Below are 20,149 nucleotides of genomic sequence, written 5' to 3'. Positions count from 1 at the left end.
TTAACTGGAACAAAAGGTAAAGAAGCATTAGTATTTTAAAACTTACCTAGCTTTGTAAGACACACTGAACAGATTCTTAAAATTGTTATCAACATCATATGTCATCACGGCCTAATATTCTCAAACAGTCTCTGCAGGAGTCTCAACATTCCAGGCAAAGAAACAGCAGCAGCATTTACCAAGTCAATACCTTAGACTCATTCTTTACTACATTTAATACTTTCATGTTTCCAAACCAGACAAGGGATCACCTTCAGGTTCTGTAATAGTTATTTTATAAGCCTGACGGCTTCTGTACCTGTTCAAGATCTCATTTTCCATTTCTGTCATCAAAGACTTCAGCTTCTTTGGTAGCTGCCAAGACCCCAGAAGCTTCTGTCGTCAAGACCTCAGGTTCTACATCTGTAGTCAGGACCTTACATTCTACAGTGGTAGCTGCTTACATTCTACAGTGGTCTACTTTTGGTGGCTATCAAAAGCTCAGCTTCTGTAGCAGTTAAAACATCAGCTTCTGCTTCTGAAGTTAAGACCTCAGCTGATTTTTCAGAAGACCTCCCTCCTGTAGTTAGGAACATTCAACTTTCTACTTTGTAGCAGTCAATACCCAGCATCTGCTTCTGTAAGCAAGTCCCAACCTTCATCTTTGGTTGTCGGCAAAACCTCAGCTTCTACCTCTGTTGTCAAAAACTTCACCTACAAGTTTAGTAGCAATAAAGACTTCAGCTTCAGCTTTTGTAGAAAAAATCTACTTCTAAAGCCAGATCTTCACCTACTTTGGAAGAATTCAAGACCTCAGCTTCTGCTTCTAAAGTCAATACCTCAGCTTCTGTAGTCAGGACATCATCTTTTACGTTTTTAGCAGAAAATGCCTCAGCTTTACTTATCAAGACCTCAGCTTCTCTGTTGTCAAGTCGTCTTCTGTTGTCAAGATATTAGCCTCTACTTTGGTAGCTGTCAAAAACCTCAGCTTCTGAAGTAAAGCCCTCGGCTTCTACTATGGTAGTGGTCAAGACCTAAGCTTTTGCTTTTGAAGTAAAGGCCTTAGCTTCTGAAGTAAAGTCCTCAGCTTTTACTTTGGTAGCAGTAAAAAAACCTCAGCTTCAGCTTTTGTAGAAAAAAAAATCCAGCATCTACTTCTAAAGCCAGATCTTCACGTACTTTGGAAAAATTCAAGACCTCAGCCTCTGCTTCTAAAGTCAATACCACAGCTTCTGTAGTCAGGACATCATCTTTTACTTTTTTCAGCAGAAAATACCTCAGCTTTACTTATCAAGACCTCAGCTTCTGGTGTCAAGTCATCTTCTTTTGTCAAGATATTTGCCTCTACTTTGGCAGCTGTCAAGACCTCAGCTTCTGAAGTAAAGTCCTCAGCTTCTGAAGTAAAGTCCTCAGCTTCTGAAGTATAGTCCTCAGCTTCTGAAGTATATACCTTAGCTTCTGAAAATATATACCTTAGCTTCTGAAGTATAGACCTTAGCTTCTGAAGTATAGTCCTCAGCTTCTGAAGTATATACCTTAGCTTCTGAAGTATAAGTCCTTAGCATCTGAAGTATATACCTTAGCTTCTGAAGTATAGACCTCAGCTTCTGAAGTAAAGTCCTCAGCTTTTGAAGTTAAGTCCTCAGCTTTTGAAGTTAAGTCCTCAGCTTCTGAAAGTATAGTCCTTAGCTTCTGAAGTATAGACCTTAGCTTCTGAAGTACATACCTTAGCTTTTTGAAGTAAAGTCCTCAGCTTCTGAAGTATAGTCCTCAGCTTCTGAAGTATATACCTTAGGTTCTGAAGTATAGACCTCAGCTTCTGAAGTAAAGTCCTCAGCTTCTGAAAGTAAAGTCCTCGGCTTCTGAAGTATAGTCCTCAGCTTCTGAAGTATATTCACCTTAGCTTCTGAAGTATAGACCTTAGCTTTTTCGAAGTATAGTCCTTAGCTTCTGAAGTTTAGACCTTAGCTTCTGAAAGTATATACCTTAGCTTTTGAAGCAAAGTCCTAAGCTTCTGAAGTAAAGTCCTTAGCATCTGAAGTATATACCTTAGCTTCTGAAGTATAGACCTCAGCTTCTGAAGTAAAGTCCTCAGCTTCTGAAGTAAAGTCCTCAGCTTTTGAAGTTAAGTCCTCAGCTTCTGAAGTAAAGTCCTCAGCTTCTGAAGTATAGTCCTCAGCTTCTGAAGTATATACCTTAGGTTCTGAAGTATAGACCTCAGCTTCTGAAGTAAAGTCCTCAGCTTCTGAAGTAAAGTCCTCGGCTTCTGAAGTATAGTCCTCAGTTTCTGAAGTATATACCTTAGCTTCTGAAGTATAGTCCTTAGCTTCTGAAGTATAGACCTTAGCTTCTGAAGTATAGACCTTAGCTTCTGAAGTATAGTCCTTAAGCATCTGAAGTATATACCTTAGCTTCTGAAGTATAGACCTCAGCTCCTGAAGTAAAGTCCTCAGCTTCTGAAGTAGAGTCGTCAGCTTCTGAAGTATATACCTTAGCTTCTGAAGTATAGACCTTAGCTTCTTAAGTATAGACCTCAGCTTCTGAAGTAAAGTCCTCAGCTTCTGAAGTAAAGTCCTTCAGCTTCTGAAGTATAGTCCTCAGCTTTTGAAGTAAAGTCCTTAGCTTCTGAAGTATATACCTTAGCTTCTGAAGTATAAACCTTAGCTTTTTGAAGTAAAGTCCTCAGCTTCTGAAGTATAGTCCTCAGCTTCTGAAGTATATACCTTAGCTTCTGAAGTATAACTAGACCATAGCTTCTGAAGTATAATCCTTAGCTTCTGAACTATAGACCTTAGCTTCTAAAGTATAGTCCTTAGCTTCTTGAAGTATAGACCTTAGCTTCTGAAGTATATACCTTAGCTTTTGAAGTAAAGTCCTCAGCTTCTGAAGTATAGTCCTTCAGCTTCTGAAGTATATACCTTAGGTTCTGAAGTAATAGACCTCAGCTTCTGAAGTAAAGTCCTCAGCTTTTGAAGTAAAGTCCTTTGCTTCTGAAGTATAGGTCCTCAGCTTTTGAAGTAAAGTCCTTAGCTTCTGAAGTATAGACCTTAGCTTCTGAAATATATACCTTAGCTTCTGAAGTATAGTCCTTAGCATCTGAAGTATATACCTTAGCTTCTGAAGTATAGACCTCAGCTTCTGAAGTAAAGTCCTCAGCTTCTGAAGTAGAGTCGTCAGCTTCTGAAAGTATATACCTTAGCTTCTGAAGTATAGACCTTAGCTTCTTAAGTATAGACCTCATATTCTGAAGTAAAGTCCTCAGCTTCTGAAGTAAAGTCCTCAGCTTCTGAAGTATAGTCCTCAGCTTTTTGAAGTAAAGTCCTTAGCTTCTGAAGTATAGAACTTAGCTTCTGAAGTATATAGACCTCAGCTTCTGAAGTAAAGTCCTCAGCTTCTGAAGTAAAGTCCTCAGCTTCTGAAGTATAGTCCTCAGCTTTTGAAGTAATAGTCCTCAGCTTCTGAAGTATAGTCCTCAGCTTCTGAAGTATATACCTTAGCTTCTGAAGTATGGACCTTAGCTTCTGAAAGTATAGTCCTCAGCTTCTGAAGTAGAGTCCCTCAGCTTTTGAAGTATAGACATTAGCTTCTGAAGTGAAGTCCTTAGCTTCTACTTTGGTAGTAGTCAAAACCTCAGCTTCTACTCCTTTAGTTAAGACCTCAGCTTCTGTTAATGTAGATAAGACCTCAGCCTCTGCTTCTGTAGTTAAGACTTAAGCATTTGCTTTTGTAGTCAAGACCTCAACTTCTGTAGTAAAGTCCTCAGCTTCTTCTTTTGGTAGTAGACAAGACCTCAGCTTCTGCTTCTGTAGTCATAGGCCTCAGCTTCTGCTTCTGGAGTTAAGCCCTCAGCTTCTGCTTCTAGTGTCAAAACTACAGTTTATGCTTCTGTAGTTGATACTTCAGCATTGCTGCTTCTGTTAGCAAGTCCTTAGCTTCTGTTGTCAAAATCCCTCAGCTTCTATTTGGTAGTTCTCAGCTTTAGCTCCTGTATGTTAAGACCTCAGCTTCACCTTCTTTATTTAGACCTCAGCTTCCGCTTCTGTAGTTAGGACCTCAGTGTCTGTTTCTGTAGTTATGAACTTAGTTTTTCCACATTGAAGTCCTCAGCTTTCTACTTTGGTAGTTTGTCAAGACCTCAGCTTTAGCTCCTGTAGTTAAGACCTCAGCTTCACCTTCTTTAGTTAGACCTCAGCTTCTGCTTCTGTAGTTAGGACCTCAGTGTCTGTTTCTGTAGTTATGAACTTAGTTTCTACATTTGAAGTCCTCAGCTTCTACTTTGGTAGTTGTCAAGACCTCAGCTTTAGCTCCTGTAGTTAAGACCACAGCTTCACCTTCTTTAGTTAGATTTTCAGCTTCTGCTTCTGTAGTTAGGACCTCAGTGTCTGTTTCTGTAGTTATGAACTTAGTTTCTACATTGAAAGTCCTCAGCTTCAACTTTGGTGGTGGTTAAGACCTCATCTTCTGCTTCTGTAGTTAAGACAAGATGTATTCACGACAATAGTTGCTGCCTCTGCTGAAGTCAAGACCAGAGATTCTTTTTCAGTAGTAGCACAAGTCTCATCTTCTGCTTCTGTAGAAGTACATACTCTATCTCCTGTATTTGTAGCAGTAAACACATCTTTTGTTTTTGTTAAGATATCAACTTCTGCAGTAGTTACAAACCTCGACATCTGTTTCTGTCACCATAGATAATGAGTAGAACTTGCTTTAAGATTTCTGTATAAATTTCTATGTTTATCTTTTAATTATGTGGTGTGGCTAAAAATTCTGTCCAAGCATCCCATTTCTAGACAGTCCCGTCGAAGATATAAAAACTTATCAAGTTTGAAAAAGATCCAATATGAGAGAAAAACATCAACCAAGGAAAATATGAATTAACAAGTAATACACATCAAATCACCAGAGCAAGTTTACAATATTTTATTTGTGTCTACTAGTTTCGGTCTATACAACCTTCATCAGGACAATTTTAATAAAAAAAATTTGTCTCTTAAGGGTGGTAAAAAACCGGCTACGTTATATATAACGTATGTTACTAAATATAGATATATTGTTACTTAAAATGGAGTCAATATTGGCAATATGCCAATTAATTATTTAAAATGCTGGTCTGTTTTATTTATAGAGTTCTTTAATTGTTAGTGAAAAGTCCATATATTCTATTTACATTGATTATAATTCATTGTGTCGGAGTTAAAACAAAGGTACTCATCATGACAGATGGTTTCAGAGCTTGTGCTTGGGCTTGCCGGTATTGGTGATATAGGGTTTGGGTATGTTTGGTTTAAACATATTTTTATTCTTTCTCACATAAGCATATTTACATACATGATATTTACAATCAAAACAAGAAAAGGATTAGACTGGAAGCAACCTAATGCTTATTGAAGTCTTTTCCCAATATACAATAAATATATGTGCGAAATAAGGCGAAATAGATTGTCCTTTTTGGGGTGAACTTAGAAGGCTGAATGTGTTACAACTTGCATCGAAAATGAATAAAATAAATATAAGATATATCAATTAAATTTAAAGAAAACAAAATAAGACTAATATAAAAAGAAATAGTTTGATAAGTTTCAGGATAGAAAGAAGAAATGAGATAGAAAAAGAAGGAGAAAAAAAAAAAAAACAGAAAAATGACCTGTGATTAAAACCCTTAATGATAGTTGAAAAATTATGGGAGAGTCAAAGCGATTCGATTTTTCAAATAGATATTTATGAACTGCAAAGGAATATTTTCTTCATTATCGTGAGTCTGTAAGTGTCGGTTACAAAACAGGATGGTTTTTTAGTGAAACATGACAGTAATTGTGCTTATAAACAGTTTATCAACTGAGGTTATTTGTTTATAAGAGGACATAGTCCGAGAAAAAAATGACGAGTTTTTTTCCCTTTGTCCACAGACGCAAAGAAGGCGAAGGTATGATATTCTTGAGAAAAAAGGTCTTCATGCCAAAGAGCTAAAAGTTGGTCCTCAGACGTGTGTGGAAAATCTGGAGGTTTTTTTGCCATAGTAAAAAATATTTTCGGTGGCTTTTTTGAATGTTAGGAAAGATATACTCTTTTTAAATGAACGATAATGTTGGAGAGTTGGGCGAACGTCACTTTGAAGACTGTTAAAGGCTCGAGTTGTGGATGGCAAGAAAGGAATTATTAATATAGCGTGGTACGAGCTTCTAGGAAGCCCCTGTAATAGTTTTGGATTTCGTAAGGTTATATGATTGTTCATTTGGGAAATTGAAGCATTTTCAGAAAGATAAGGAGGGGCAAAGATTTTTGGTCATTTTAATAAAAAAAAGAACAAGTTTGTGTTGGTAAACGAGACGAGATTAAAAGGGATTCCCCCCCTACCTCGGACATAAGTTTGGAAATTTGAGACAAATTTGGTTGCACCCGTTAACAATACGACTGCCTCGTTACTGAACCTTTTCGATTGTTTCCTTTCCTTGAGATGTACATTTATCAAAGTTAATAATTCACCTGTATTTCTAAAAGAAGGACGAATGAAAGACCCATAAAATTTTTCCAGTGAATGACGATCAAGGATAAATTTCAACTTTCGCATTACATTGAAGCTTGTAGGCTTCCCTCAATTATTAGTTTATAGAATATTCCATCTGTGAATCAGAAGAGAAAAATCATGCATAGATTTTTATGATGAAGTAACTTTTTGAATAGTCTCAACCATTGTCATTCTCTAAGGGGCGGAATGAAACTTGGTTTGCCATTTTGCGAGTCAAAGATAAAGATTTTTTTTTTTGGGGTTTTAAAACTTACCAACCGGGGTTGGGGGCCCCTTTTGGAGAAAAGTAAAGAGATCAGAATTAAGAAGGGGTTTGCAGCGAGGTGGGAAATCACCCTACAAATTAAAAAAATAAAAACTCGGTCATCGGGAAATGGGGCCGAAATTAGTTTTGAAATATCAAAACAATGTCGTTTAATACTTTAAAAGAAAAAAAGGGAGGCCCAAAATAGACCCTTGAGGTACCCTGCTTTAACATTTGCTCCTTTTAAAATTTTGGGGCGCCAGGTATAAAAAAGGGCTTTTGGCCTGCGGCCAGGAATAGGAGGGAAAACCATAAAAGGGCCAAGTTTCCATTGATGCCCTTTAACAAAAAAGGGTTTAAACAAATGGGCCCTTTTAAAGCCAAAACCCTGTCGAATGTTTTACTAAAATCACAGAAAGGCACGAACTTCCTTTCCTGCGTCAATTGTTCAGTAAAAAATTTTGAAACAGATAATGTTAGCTGGGTTTTGTTGGGAGTCACCAGGTATGAACCTGACCTGCAATAGGTGTTTAGAAATGTTTGTTGGAGTGGAGGTAGTTGAAGGGGTGTTTTTGAAAAACAATTTTCTTTCGAAAAAACGTTTTACCAAAATTGTAAAAAGAAGAGATATAAGGGCGACTATAGTTTCCAGGAAAATAGAACCGTCAACAAACAGTTTTGAATATAGGGAAACAAACGCTTCTTTCCAACATATGGGAAAAACCCGGAAAGAACATAGAAGGTCATTAAACAAATTCAAGGCTAAAGGAGTAAAAAAGCTCATTATACAACCTAACAAGAATTCCTATTATTTAATAACCCGTTGGACCGCTGCTTTAAACCTAATGGTAGGTGTTTGAAGGACAAGGGAAAATTTCATCGGGTTGTTAACAATAATAAAAAGGATTCCATATTTGAATCTGTACAAGGTTTCATTTTGCTGGAAAATCGCAGGCAGTTTCCTCTGGTTCATTTAAAAAGTGTTTGTCAATAAAAAAGGGCGTTCAGGTAATGTTCTGCTTTTGTCTTTTCGTCTTCAGCTAAAATATCAACCCATTTTGGCAAGAGGAGGAATAGAGGAAGAGGAACAGGGTTTTTATAAATGATTTTCAGGCAGGACCACCATGATTTTTGTGTTTTGCTGTGATGTCTTAAAGATTATTTGCAAAGATTTTGTATAATGATTTGCCTTTAGAAATGTTTATTTTTGAATAACAATATTGTTGCGAAGTGTCCTAAAATTGCAACCAATCGTGTTCTGTGTTGGTGCGTTTGCTTTTTGTAAATCTATCTACGTCTTTGGGTCTGAATAAGTATTTTAAAAATTAGGAGGAAACCAGGGTGGGTCATTTGGTCTAATGGTTACGTTTCTTCTGTTAGGAATACTTATTTTTGATATTATCTTTTTATGGCTTCTGGGTGATTTTGTGTGCGTATATAATTATGCTTTTGGTCTTTAAATTGGTGCCAAAATTTGTTTGAAGCTTGCAAGTTCCCCCGTAATTTGTTGATAGTTTGCCTTTGTAAACAGCCATAATGCGCCTTGTATAGGTGCGGAGTATTTGGTTTTTAAAAATTTTATCAGGCCAAAAACAGGACAGGGATAGCCGGACAGGTTGGGCTAGACAAGGCTGTCACCAACACCAAAGTGAATAAGAATTTAAAGGATTTCCGATGTGAGAAAATATCAATTAGTGAGTTGGAGGCTTTCAAAGTAAAAAGTGGGTTGGCTTCTAAAAAATAAGTTTGATAAGATAAGAAAGTTGCTGGACAAGTAAATTAATTTTTCTTAGAAGGCCAAAGTAGAATTAAAGCATGTTAATGTTGAACCTTCCCCGTGATTATGAGTTTGGAAAAACCGGAATCAACAGCAAGATAAAATGGAATCTTCGGGATTAAAGGTGTTTGTAGAGTAGAAGTGTTAGGGGGCGGTATAAGTACAAAGAGAAAGCGTTTTTCTTGCTAAACAATTTCAAACCCAAAATCCTCTCAATTCCTTGAAAATTTCCAAGTCAGACCAACGGGCAAATAACGATAGTTAAGCTTTTTACATACAACAGCCACTCCTCCGTGACTGCCCTTCCCTAACCGATTTTCCTTTCTGGTTCATGAAACGCCTTTCAAAAAGTTAAATCACTGTTTGGGTGTAGAATTTTATGCCATAGTTTCCCAAAGAAAGAAGAGGAAATCAAAGTCCTTAAAATTCGGAAAGAGCGGATCTAGTTTTATGTTTAAATGCTCTGAACCCAAGTTGGGGAAGTGCAATAAAAAGAAAAATAAGAGGAAAAATCTGTCAAGGGCAAGCTGAATTTGGAAAAGGGAAAAACTACTTTGAATTGATCTAGGAAAAGTCTGGTCCCAGGAAATTAGGATGCACATCACCAGAAAAGGCATATCAAACACATAAGAAAATCCAAGAGTGAACAATTGGATGCTTATTGCAGAGACAGATATAACATATGAGAATGTGACATTTCCTGGTGGTGAATTGCAGACAATAGGAAATGTGTGCGTTTGAAATTGAAATGCCACAGTTTAAATTTCGTTCTATAGTGATAAAGAATTGCATTAACTCGACATGGAAGATAAGAAGTTAAGGTTTGGTAGGTATATAAAGAACTATAAAATATTAATAGAAATCGCAAAAATGGTGAGTTAATTTGAAAGAATTTTTAGATGACTGGTTTGGCCAACAAATGGTTTCATCTTCCCATGTTATAGCCTTGCTTTCAAAAACACATACAAGACAACAAACACCAGTCATCAACACAAAAGTTCATTTAATGTAAATAATGGACAGTGAAATAACTTTCGAGAGTAAAGGATAAATCAAGTCGGTCTTTGAGAAGTAAAAAAAGAAAAAGTAAAAAAGGAAAATTGAAATAAGTCATAATGTGTAAGTGTGATTCGTGTGAGATAGAATAATATGACAAAAGAACTAAGAGAATTCATTTTAAAGTTATTAATGTGCAGTTATATTTTAATAATAAATAATTGGAAAGAAAGCGTATATAAAATGTAATGAACAAAAAGATCTCAATAAATTTGTCAAATAATTATTTGTCTTGAAAAAACCATTGAATAATTTAATATGTATGTAATGAACAAAATACGTAGAAAAAAGGAGATCTCAATAAATTGTCAATAATTATTTGCCTTGTAAAAAACCATTAAGTAATTTAAATATGTATGTAATGAACAACATAAGTAGAAAAAAAAGGATATCTCAATAAATTGTCAAATAATTATTTGTCTTGAAAAACCATTGAATAATTTAGTATGTATGTAATGAACAAAATAAGTAGAAAAAAGGAGATCTCAATAAATTGTCAATAATTATTTGCCTTGTAAACCATTAAGTAATTTAATATGTATGTAATGAACAACATAAGTAGAAAAAAGGATATCTCAATAAATTGTCAATAATTATTTGTCTTGAAAACCATTGAATAATTTAGTAATGTATGTAATGAACAAAATAAGTAGAAAAAAGGAGATCTCAATAAATTGTCAATAATTATTTGTCTTGTAAACCATTAAATAATTATGTGTATGTTATGAACAAAATAAATAGAAAAAGGGAGATCTCAATAAATTGTAATTAATTATTTGTCTTGTAAACTATTAAATAATTTAATATGTATGTAATGAACAAAATGAGTAGAAAAAAGGGAGATCTCAATAAATTGTCAATAATTATTTGTCTTGTAAAACCGTTAAATAGTTTAATATGTATGTAATGAACAAAATAAGTAGAAAAAGGGAGATCTCAATAAGCTGTCAATAATTATTTGTCATGTAAAGCATTAAATAATTTGAGATCCGCAACTACATCTTTTGGTGCAAAAATATATAGTGTGAAGTTTAGCCACTGGTCCTGTCACCAGATTTTATTTAAATACATGTACACCAGTATTGATATGCACGCACGTGCAAAGTGTAATGTTTTCCCGTAATTATATTTGTCTGTTACACAAATGATATCAGGCTTTATAACATCAAGTTGAAATGGCATAAATATAAATATTTTTAGTATGCATATACTTACAAAAAAGACACAGCTACAACAAAAAATACGATATTATCAATCATACATTTATGTACACAACACCAGTAAACAGACTTCTCTAAGCCGCGTCAAAGGCGTATAAATAAATATATAACAGTACAAATATAGAAAAGTACGTTTCCACAGCCAGGCCAATTTACACCGAGTCAGCCTCTTGGCCAGTCTGACGATGGGAGAGGTGACGGTTATATTTACATATTTAACTTAGAGCATACTTATAAATACTTGTACATGTATTTTCATAATACACCATCTAATAGCATCAATTAAAGTAACATGTTGTCACACATTACTGACATACAACACTATCAAATATCATTTAATTAAGTAATGTATGATGCTAGCAAAAACAACTCGTATAAGTTTAACTGCAGCAAGAAATAGTAAAATCACGCAAAAAAGTATCAATCAATTAGGTTTCCTATAGCTCAAGTTGTAAATTTTAAATATTTATTTATAATAGGAAGATGAAGTTTACATATCTGCGATAATTTTCGCAGTATTAAACTAAGATACTTATATGAATGTTCAAGTTTAATATACAAGTGTGTTTTTCTTTGATCAGTGAATATTAACAGTGGTGAAAAATATTTTAGTAAACATTCATAACATATACATTGCAAGGTGTTTTAAATTCTGTTAAAGAATTAACATTTACAATCTTGTTTCTCGCATGTTTATAAACAAGGATATATCAACGCATTACCAAAAGTAAAACGGTTTACTAATAATAATAAGTGAATATTGACAGCATAGTACAGTATGAAGCATACAATGATATAATTAGGTGGACACTTTTCTAAAGTGATATGCTTCAATAGTTATCAGGTATGAGAAAGTCACAGTCGGTATATACTAGTTACTACGATATACTACGTATAGTACACTGTTTAACAAAAGTTTGTAACTATCAGTGAAAAGCTGCTAAGTCGTCGCTGGTTTTGATGCGGATAAGTTCAGTACAAGGATTGTCATCACTTGGATTTGCGCCCGATGATAATATCTTGACGAGTATCGTACCGTCCGCTGACCATGTACCTAGGACCTTTCCATTACCTGCTAGTTTTCTGGCTTCAAAAAGCAATTTGGAACGTTTCTGGGTCAGATGCTCGTTAATGTATGTGCCGCGTAATCCATGCTCGGTTTTTTTTAGATCGGTTCGTTTAATGTATAGCTTCTGGCGGGTTCTGTAAGAAATAAATTTTACAAGTATGTCTCGTGATCCGTTTTCTTTAGGTTTACCTACTCTATGGCACCGGTCAATATCATCAAGACTCAGACCAGTCTTAAGGGTGTTACAAATGTTCATCACGAGGGAATCTGGATTTTCTCCTGTACTTTCCTCAACACCAGAAATTCTAAGAAAATTAACATTACTGTACTGGTCGTCGGCATCACGTTGAGTTATGATCGGTTGTCATGCGTGATTTTATTTCTGGTTTTCTGTGTAAACAGCCATCGGTGACAGAAAGCAAACTCAAACGGGAATGGGTCAATGATTAAATGCTGAAATACTTTTGGTTTTTATCGTTTGTAAATCAGAGCTAAATTGGGCGTAACGCTGATTAATCGGTGTTTGATAGCTAGTCATCAGTGGTTAAACACTTTCCGTCAGATATGGCCGGTGATTCATATTTGGTTATCTTTGTCCGATCGGCGATATCGGTGATTAAGAGCTTGCATATCTCGTGATATAGGTTGCCGTCGGTAATTTTTCAAATATTTTCACCGATCGAGAATTTTAAACGTGTTTGAAAATCCCAATCGGTAATTTTTTCGCCGATGAAACTTATCTTTCCCCAATAGCAGTTGATAGGTGGAAAACAGGTGACCAATAGGTGATATCGGTGTTAAATACGTTGTCATCGGTTCACTCCATAATTTGGCTAAAAAAACTACCGATCAATCACCGATTGCTCTGTGTAACTGGGGTGTTAGGGAGTTACCTGTTTGGCCTACATATTGTAGTCCTCATTTTTTGCAGGTTATTAAATATATCTTGCTTATTGTTCTGCAGTTATGGTGTCCATAAATCTTATAAGTTTATTTTGTAGTTGTACTCGTTATGTGTGTTTCGTCTGAGACGTATCTGCACGTTATACAGTTCTGTTTGCAGGGATAACTTCCATTTACTTCATGTTGTGGATTTAAGTCTGTTTTGACAAGATTATTCTTAATGTTTCTAGTTTTTCGGTGAACAGCAATGAGACAAAAAAGTTTAAATTATTTCTTTTATAGAACCATTTGTTCATTGTGTACACGACTGCAAACAGACATTTCCTAATTTAACAAATTATTTTATTAATTAAATTTTCAAATAGCATTTTTTCTTTACAACTTTTGCATCTGTTACTTTCGCTGGCAATTAGAAGCATTTTACATTTTACACAATCTCCATATTATTTGATTTGACTAACCATTTGTTGAAAGAATAGTACAAGTAAAGAACTCAGGGCTCTCCACGAATTTGGTAATTATAGTATAGAAATTGCTTGAAAATGCCTCAGTGGGTATCAATTCTTGCAAATGTTTCTCTGTGTTTCAATTGGAAGACTGTTGAACGGTCACATTGGACACCTGATTCATGTATTTTGCAAAGATTTGTCCAATTAGTGGTGATAAAGCATTTTTTACTTGCAGACATAATATTTTATCAGCTACCAAATATTCCTAAAATAGTAGATACAAAAGTTGAAGCAGATATTTTAAAAATTAATTACATTTTACATCATGTTAATCTTTGCATACCATATTGTCTCTATTTAACACCCCGAGGGCTTGCATTTTTTCAAAAGATGGGCGTTAATTAGAACTATTAAATGTGCTTTAAAATATGTTTATCAAAGATATAATTTCAATTGTAAAAATCATTATTCGTTATTATCATATAATACAAAATAAGGATTATATTATTTCAACGACTTTACATTAACTGCCAGGAGTGTCATTAATTGTTATTTTTGAATAAAAAATTTTGGATTGTTCTTTCATTATGGATTATAAATCTATAAGGTAAGAATTTTTCCCCACAAAATGTGGTGGGGTGGTTATTAGAGAGGGGGCATTAATTGGAAACAATACAATTTATAAACACTAGGAGAAAATCTGTTAATTTGATATATTATTTCATAGAAATGATCTTTAAGATTCTTCTGTTTATCAGATTATATATTTTATTGGTATTTTTCATCATGCAGTATTGTACTAGTGTTAGTGTGTAAAAGAGTTTTCTTTCTTAAAGGTGTGTATATTGTACAGTATTTTTCTATGCTATATTTGTCATGTTTTGTTATTTACAAAAGTAAATTTAGGAAATAGATATCAATTCTGAGTGCATTGTTGTAGAATAATGCACGGTTTGAGTTCAAATGCGTAGTAATTTAATCACGAAGGCCGATAGGCCTGAGTGATTAATTACAAAGCATTTGAACGAAAAACGTGCATTATTATACAATAATGCACGAAGAATTGATATCTATTTCCAATCTTACACGTCAAGAAAAAATAAATTATTATTATAACGTTGGACTTTATGTTTGGTGGTTGAATTTGTTTTCGGCTCAGAGTTTCCAATAGAAACGTTCTTTAAAGGCCGTTCCAGTGGGTTGAAAAAAAAACTGTCGTTAAATCTACCGTGTGTAGAAACATTTTGAAAATAACGAATTTTGAAAACGTTGCTACAACTTTGTTAGTTTATTTATTTCAGTTAATAATTTTCCAAGCGAAATACAAATTATTATAAGTGAAATAAATGTAAAACTAAACTCGTTTGCGACATTAAAATAGCGTACTTGATTTGATTGTTTTGCATGTGCTTTTTGGCGCTACATTGTGACGTCACGTAAACAACACTTTAAACGTCTGTACAGTGTTAACGACTGAATTAAAGATATTGGTGTTCGGATTAATTTTCTTAGTTAGACCATTTTCTTTCATTCTAGATAGTTTTCACAACAAAATTCGACAAAAATTGTTTTAATTTATCAGATTTGTTAAACAAAATGGCGCCTTCAATGTGAAAATACACAGGGAGATAATAAGAACGGCGAGTGCATTGTTGTAGAATAATGCACGCTCCTGGCCTTCTTTGTTTATATAGAAAAAATTCGATAGTGTTAGAATGTATATTTTAAAAACTAGTTAAATTTGTATCTTAATTTCTTGTGTAATAGGTTTTCTTTAAAGTGAGGTTTTTTGATATAACAGGACTAAAAGTATAATTCTGAGATTTGTGTACCATTTAAACAATAACTTATGTGCTGATTTTCAGATAATTCTCTCACCCTGATTTTTCCAGAAAATTTTTATTGTGCAAAATGGCCCCAAAGTGAAAAAACATTGCAGCGCTTTTCACTCAAATCAGGCTAAGAATCACACAAAAAATCTATTTCCTTGTAGTATATTTCATTATTATCTTTAAATTTGTAGATTTGTTTACATTTTAAGTGTGTAAGAATTTCAAATTTGATGTTATGCCTTTGACCTCAGTGGAGCTCCTTTAATAACATATTTTGTTGTTGGTTTGCAAACATTGTCAATTTTTACCTTATACATGTATATATTATTAGTATTTTTATTCCCCAAAATATATGTCTTACAATACATTTTGGATAGACATAAAATGAAAAACAAAGAAGTTTATTTTCACAGAAAAAAAAGAGAGAGAAAAAATAATCATGTGTACCAGAGTAAAGTAGGGGAATATAGATAGTAATTTATAAGTTTAGAACTTTAGTTTATTTTACTGATTTTAGCTCACCTAAGCGCAGAGTGGTGAGAGGTGAGCTATTGCGATAGCATGAGTCTCATGTCTGATGTGTCTGTTGTTATATATATCTAAAATGGTAGATAAGATTTAAGCTTCCTACTCAATCCTGATTGTATTTTATGCATTGTAATTTAGTTGGTAGAAGAAAAAAATGATGTATTGTTAAAAACGAAACCACATGGTAGGTTTTGACCAAGCAGTAATTATCCTTACATGGCCTTGAACTACAATAGTTTTAATAAAAATGGCCCCAGTCTGATGCATGTCAAGTATATAAAAAAGTCTAAAATTAGACTTTAAAGGCCCATTATACCCCAGAAATGCTTTTAATTGTATTTCTAGAAAGCTTTTACTTTTGCTGTGTTGTTAAAGTTTTCAAAAGGTTACTTAGTTGCCAGTTACCTAAACTCTCTTTTGCTCCAGTTGCTGCTTGGTTGATGGAACAGTTTCAGTGATTGAAATCAAATTACTTTTTTTTGCTTTTTTACCACTGTTATTACAAATAATTTCACATGAAGCAAGTATACATCTTACATGCTTTAAAACAATTATTTTAACATTATAAACTTGCGTAATGTGCTTTTAAAAATGAAATCATTTAGCATGTAGTATTTTCTAGGGGACAACTACACATTTTTCAAATACCGGTACTATGCAGCTTGGGGGGAAAATCATTTTTAAATGACAACCCAATATAACCTAATTACTGACTTGCATCAAAGAATTGTGACCTGGTCCAGCAATGTATCTAAGGTTAGCAAATAAGGGTATTCATGGCCCTCTTGTTGAAAAAATATGTTTATAAGATACATTTTACATGACTTGTTTGAAAAGGATGGATCTGAATTATTCTGTCAAAAGTTATTGTCTGCTATTTAGTTTTTAAGTTTTTATCAACTATACAGTTATGTATCTAAAAATACATACAAGTTCTGATGCTGGATGTGCCAGGTAAACCTATTTGATAGAATTCATTGCATTAACATATTGCTTAATTATAATATTTGAATATATATATGATAAGAATATTTTATTTTTGATAACTTTTATAGTAAATTATGCTTTCAATCTTATGTTTTGGATATTATGACATTTTTGTTTTACCTTGTGTTCTTATGCCTTTTGTTGAAATAAATTATCATAAATAAATTGCTGTGTTATGTTGTTTATTCTTTAATGTTAACCCCTAATCATCAGTCTCCTGGTTGTCTGTCCATCTGTTTGCACACCAATGGATTTTTTGGTGGCTGTGGTAGTACATTTCCTTTCCTATTTATTAAGAAAGATTATAAATGTGACTAAAATCTTTGATGTGGCCTAAAACACAATTGGGAGACCAGTAGAGTAACAATGTATATATCAAACAGTTACAATTCTTTGCATCTCTTGAACCAATGGAAGGCAATGGAATTACCGGTACTTTACCATGGGACATTATATTATGAATGGATCATGTAAGGAAGACATGCAGGTAATAGTTTGTCTGTCTTGGCCATCAGTAGAGCATTACCCAATAGCTATAGAAGGTATCAGCTATAAAAGGACAGATTATGTAGAAAAAGTACAAGTTTCATACCAACTTTCTTGTGCATAATTTTTGAGCTATTATGCAAAAATATTTAATTTCTATAGTAGTATAACATAAAGTATAACAAAAACTAACATGAAATGTCATAGATGGATAAATCTTACTGAATAGTTGGTCAAGCATTTCTTTATTTAGCTCCCCTGAGCTGGCTCTAACTATTAGGATCATTGAAAGTCCGTCATTAAGTTTAACACTAGTGGACACATTTTTGCCTCAATTTTCACCAAACTTGGTCAGGATCTCCCAGTCATTGCTCGGACAGGTTCCAACATGGGTCATCTTGAATGGATCAGAGGCTTGGTACATTATGATCAAACTTGGTTGGAATGAGCTTATAATTAGATGTGGTGCATCATAGCCATTTCTTTTGCCCTAGCTGAAACCATTCTTATTATTGCAAAGTACTCAACATTGTTTTTAAAAAATAAATGATACTGAAATATGGCGCGGAGATTGTTGTCGAACGTGGTCATGTCTTTAAGACATCTTGTCCTTTCTTAAGAAAACAGCATATTGTTTGTCTTCTTATGTCCCATAAAAGTGCAATAATTCCAGACTTGCTTTGCACTGCTCATCTAGCTAATGAGATCTGTCTACCTACAAAGTTTCATGTTGATATCTCTTACTGTGTCGTCTTGAAAAAGGCGACATATAGGGGTTACTTTTGTCAGCGGCGTCGGCATCCACATCCCCTTAGGCTTGTCCACGGCATAAGTCAGTCATAATGACTTCAAACTTGGTATGCATGCTTCTTATAATGACCCGAAGTGCAGTGCTTAAGAACTGGTACTCTGCACTTCTTATTTTTTAAGTTATTGCCCTTTGTTAATTTTCATACTTTATTTTTGTCCAGGCCATTTCTCCTAAAGTATAAAAGCTATGAACATGAAACTTGATAGGATGATAGATCTCATTAGAAAGAAGTGCAGTACACAAGAACCCGTACTCTGCATTTCTTATTTTTTGAGTTATTGCCCTTTGTTAATTTTCATACTTTATTTTGTCCAGGCCATTTCTCCTAAAATATAAAAGGTACGGACATGAAACTTCATAGGATGATAGATCTCATTAAGAAGAAGTGCAGTGCACAAGAACCGGTACTTTGCATTTCTTATTTTTTGAGTTACTGCCCTTTGTTAATTTACATACTTTATTTTTGTCCAGGCAATTTCTCATAAATTATAAAAGTTATAGACTAGAAAGTAGGATGATAGATCTTATTGATAAGAAGTGCAGTGCACAGAAACTGCTGCTCTGCACTTCTTATTTTTTGAGTTATTGCCCTTTGTTAATTTTCATATTTCATTTTTGTCCTGGCCATTTCTCCTAACATATAGTTTACAAGGTGACACATCAGACTCGCGGAGTTCTAGTAGTGTCAAAGTTATGTCCTGGACAAAGTTCAAAATGTTAATATGAACTAAGTCAATAACTCCATAATTAGGCAAGGCTGAGTTATGGTTCTTGTGCACTGCACATCTACCTACCTACAAGGTGTCTTGTTCATATCTATTATACTTTCAGAACTATGTCCAGGAAAATCTTCAGTGTAAAAATGGACAAAAGGCAATGACTCCAAAATTAGGCAAGGCAGAGTTATGTTTTTTTGCACTGCACTTCTATCCAATGAGATCTATCTACCTACAAAGTTTCATGTTGATATCTCTTATAGTTGTGTCCCAGACAAAGTTCAAAGGATAAAAATTAACAAAGGGCAATAACTCCAAAATTAGTAAAGACAGAGTTGTGGCTTTTGTGCACAGTAAGATCTATCTACCTACAAAGTTTCATGTTGATACCTCTTGTTGACATTACAGAGTAATGTCCCATACAAGAAAAGCGGACGGACGAACAAAGTGGCGACTCTTCAGGAGGCAAAAAAAATAGTATATCATTCAATCACACATGACCGTGTCATGGCAGAAAAAGCATTCTGTGTCTAATGTCTGCATGATAGCAACTGTGTTTTTGATTAGATTTGAACCAAGTTTGTAAACAACATGTGCCATCATGCATTTCAGCTGCCAAAATAAATACATACATATAGATGATATTAAATTTTGTTTTGTTTTGCATACAAGATCAACATATATTTCACAAAGTGAACTCCAGATGAAATATTTCATGAATGGCAATAAACCATGCGAAAATATTACAGCTGGTGTAAATTAAATTAATTTTAGGTGCAAAACAAATTTTCTGTTTATTCAATGCTTTGTTAGTGACTAAAGTAATTTTGACAGATTTTTAGATGTTATGCACTCTTCTTCATGAGGTCAAGAGAGTCTACAAAAGTACATACTGAAAATTAATTTTTATAATTACAATTTTAACTTGCTGTTTATGTGCTTCCGTAATCAAGTAGTTTGGAAATATTGACAGCAAAAGAAAAATAATTTTTGATTTTATTATTCCTCCACATCTCAAATACAGTTTGGCTACAGTGAAGATTATATGTTGGTAATTTTTTCTATCTGGAGTTATATGTGGTATAGTATGTTGACCTTGGATAACTGAGAATTAGTGGAAGAAGACCTCAGGTCCCCTCTTTCATGCATTATTAGTCCCCTACCGGTTTACCGGAGGGGACTTTAGGTTTACCCTCCGTCCGTCTGTCTGTCAGTCCGTCCGTCCGTCTGTCCGTCCGTCCGTCCGTCAGTCCGTCCACAAAACTGGATCCCGCGATAACGCAAAAAGTACTGAAAATATTTTAATGAAACTTAATATATGGATAGATGGCAGTATGGAGATTATGCACGTCTTTTTCTTTTCTTCCTATGTTAAAAATTCTGGTTGCTATGGCAACAAATAGACTGAAAATATGGCAAATTTTACACATAACCTGGATCCCGCGACAACGCAAAAAGTACTGAAAATATTTTTATGAAACTTGATATATGGATAGATGGCAGTATGGAGATTATGCACGTCTTTTTCTTTCCTTCCTATGTTGAAAATTCTGGTTGCTATGGCAA

Source organism: Ruditapes philippinarum, unplaced genomic scaffold (genome assembly GCF_026571515.1).
Source record: "Ruditapes philippinarum isolate M1 unplaced genomic scaffold, ASM2657151v2 ctg2659_1_1_1_1, whole genome shotgun sequence".
Lineage (NCBI taxonomy): Eukaryota > Metazoa > Mollusca > Bivalvia > Venerida > Veneridae > Ruditapes > Ruditapes philippinarum.
Note: the sequence above shows the minus strand (reverse complement) of the source record.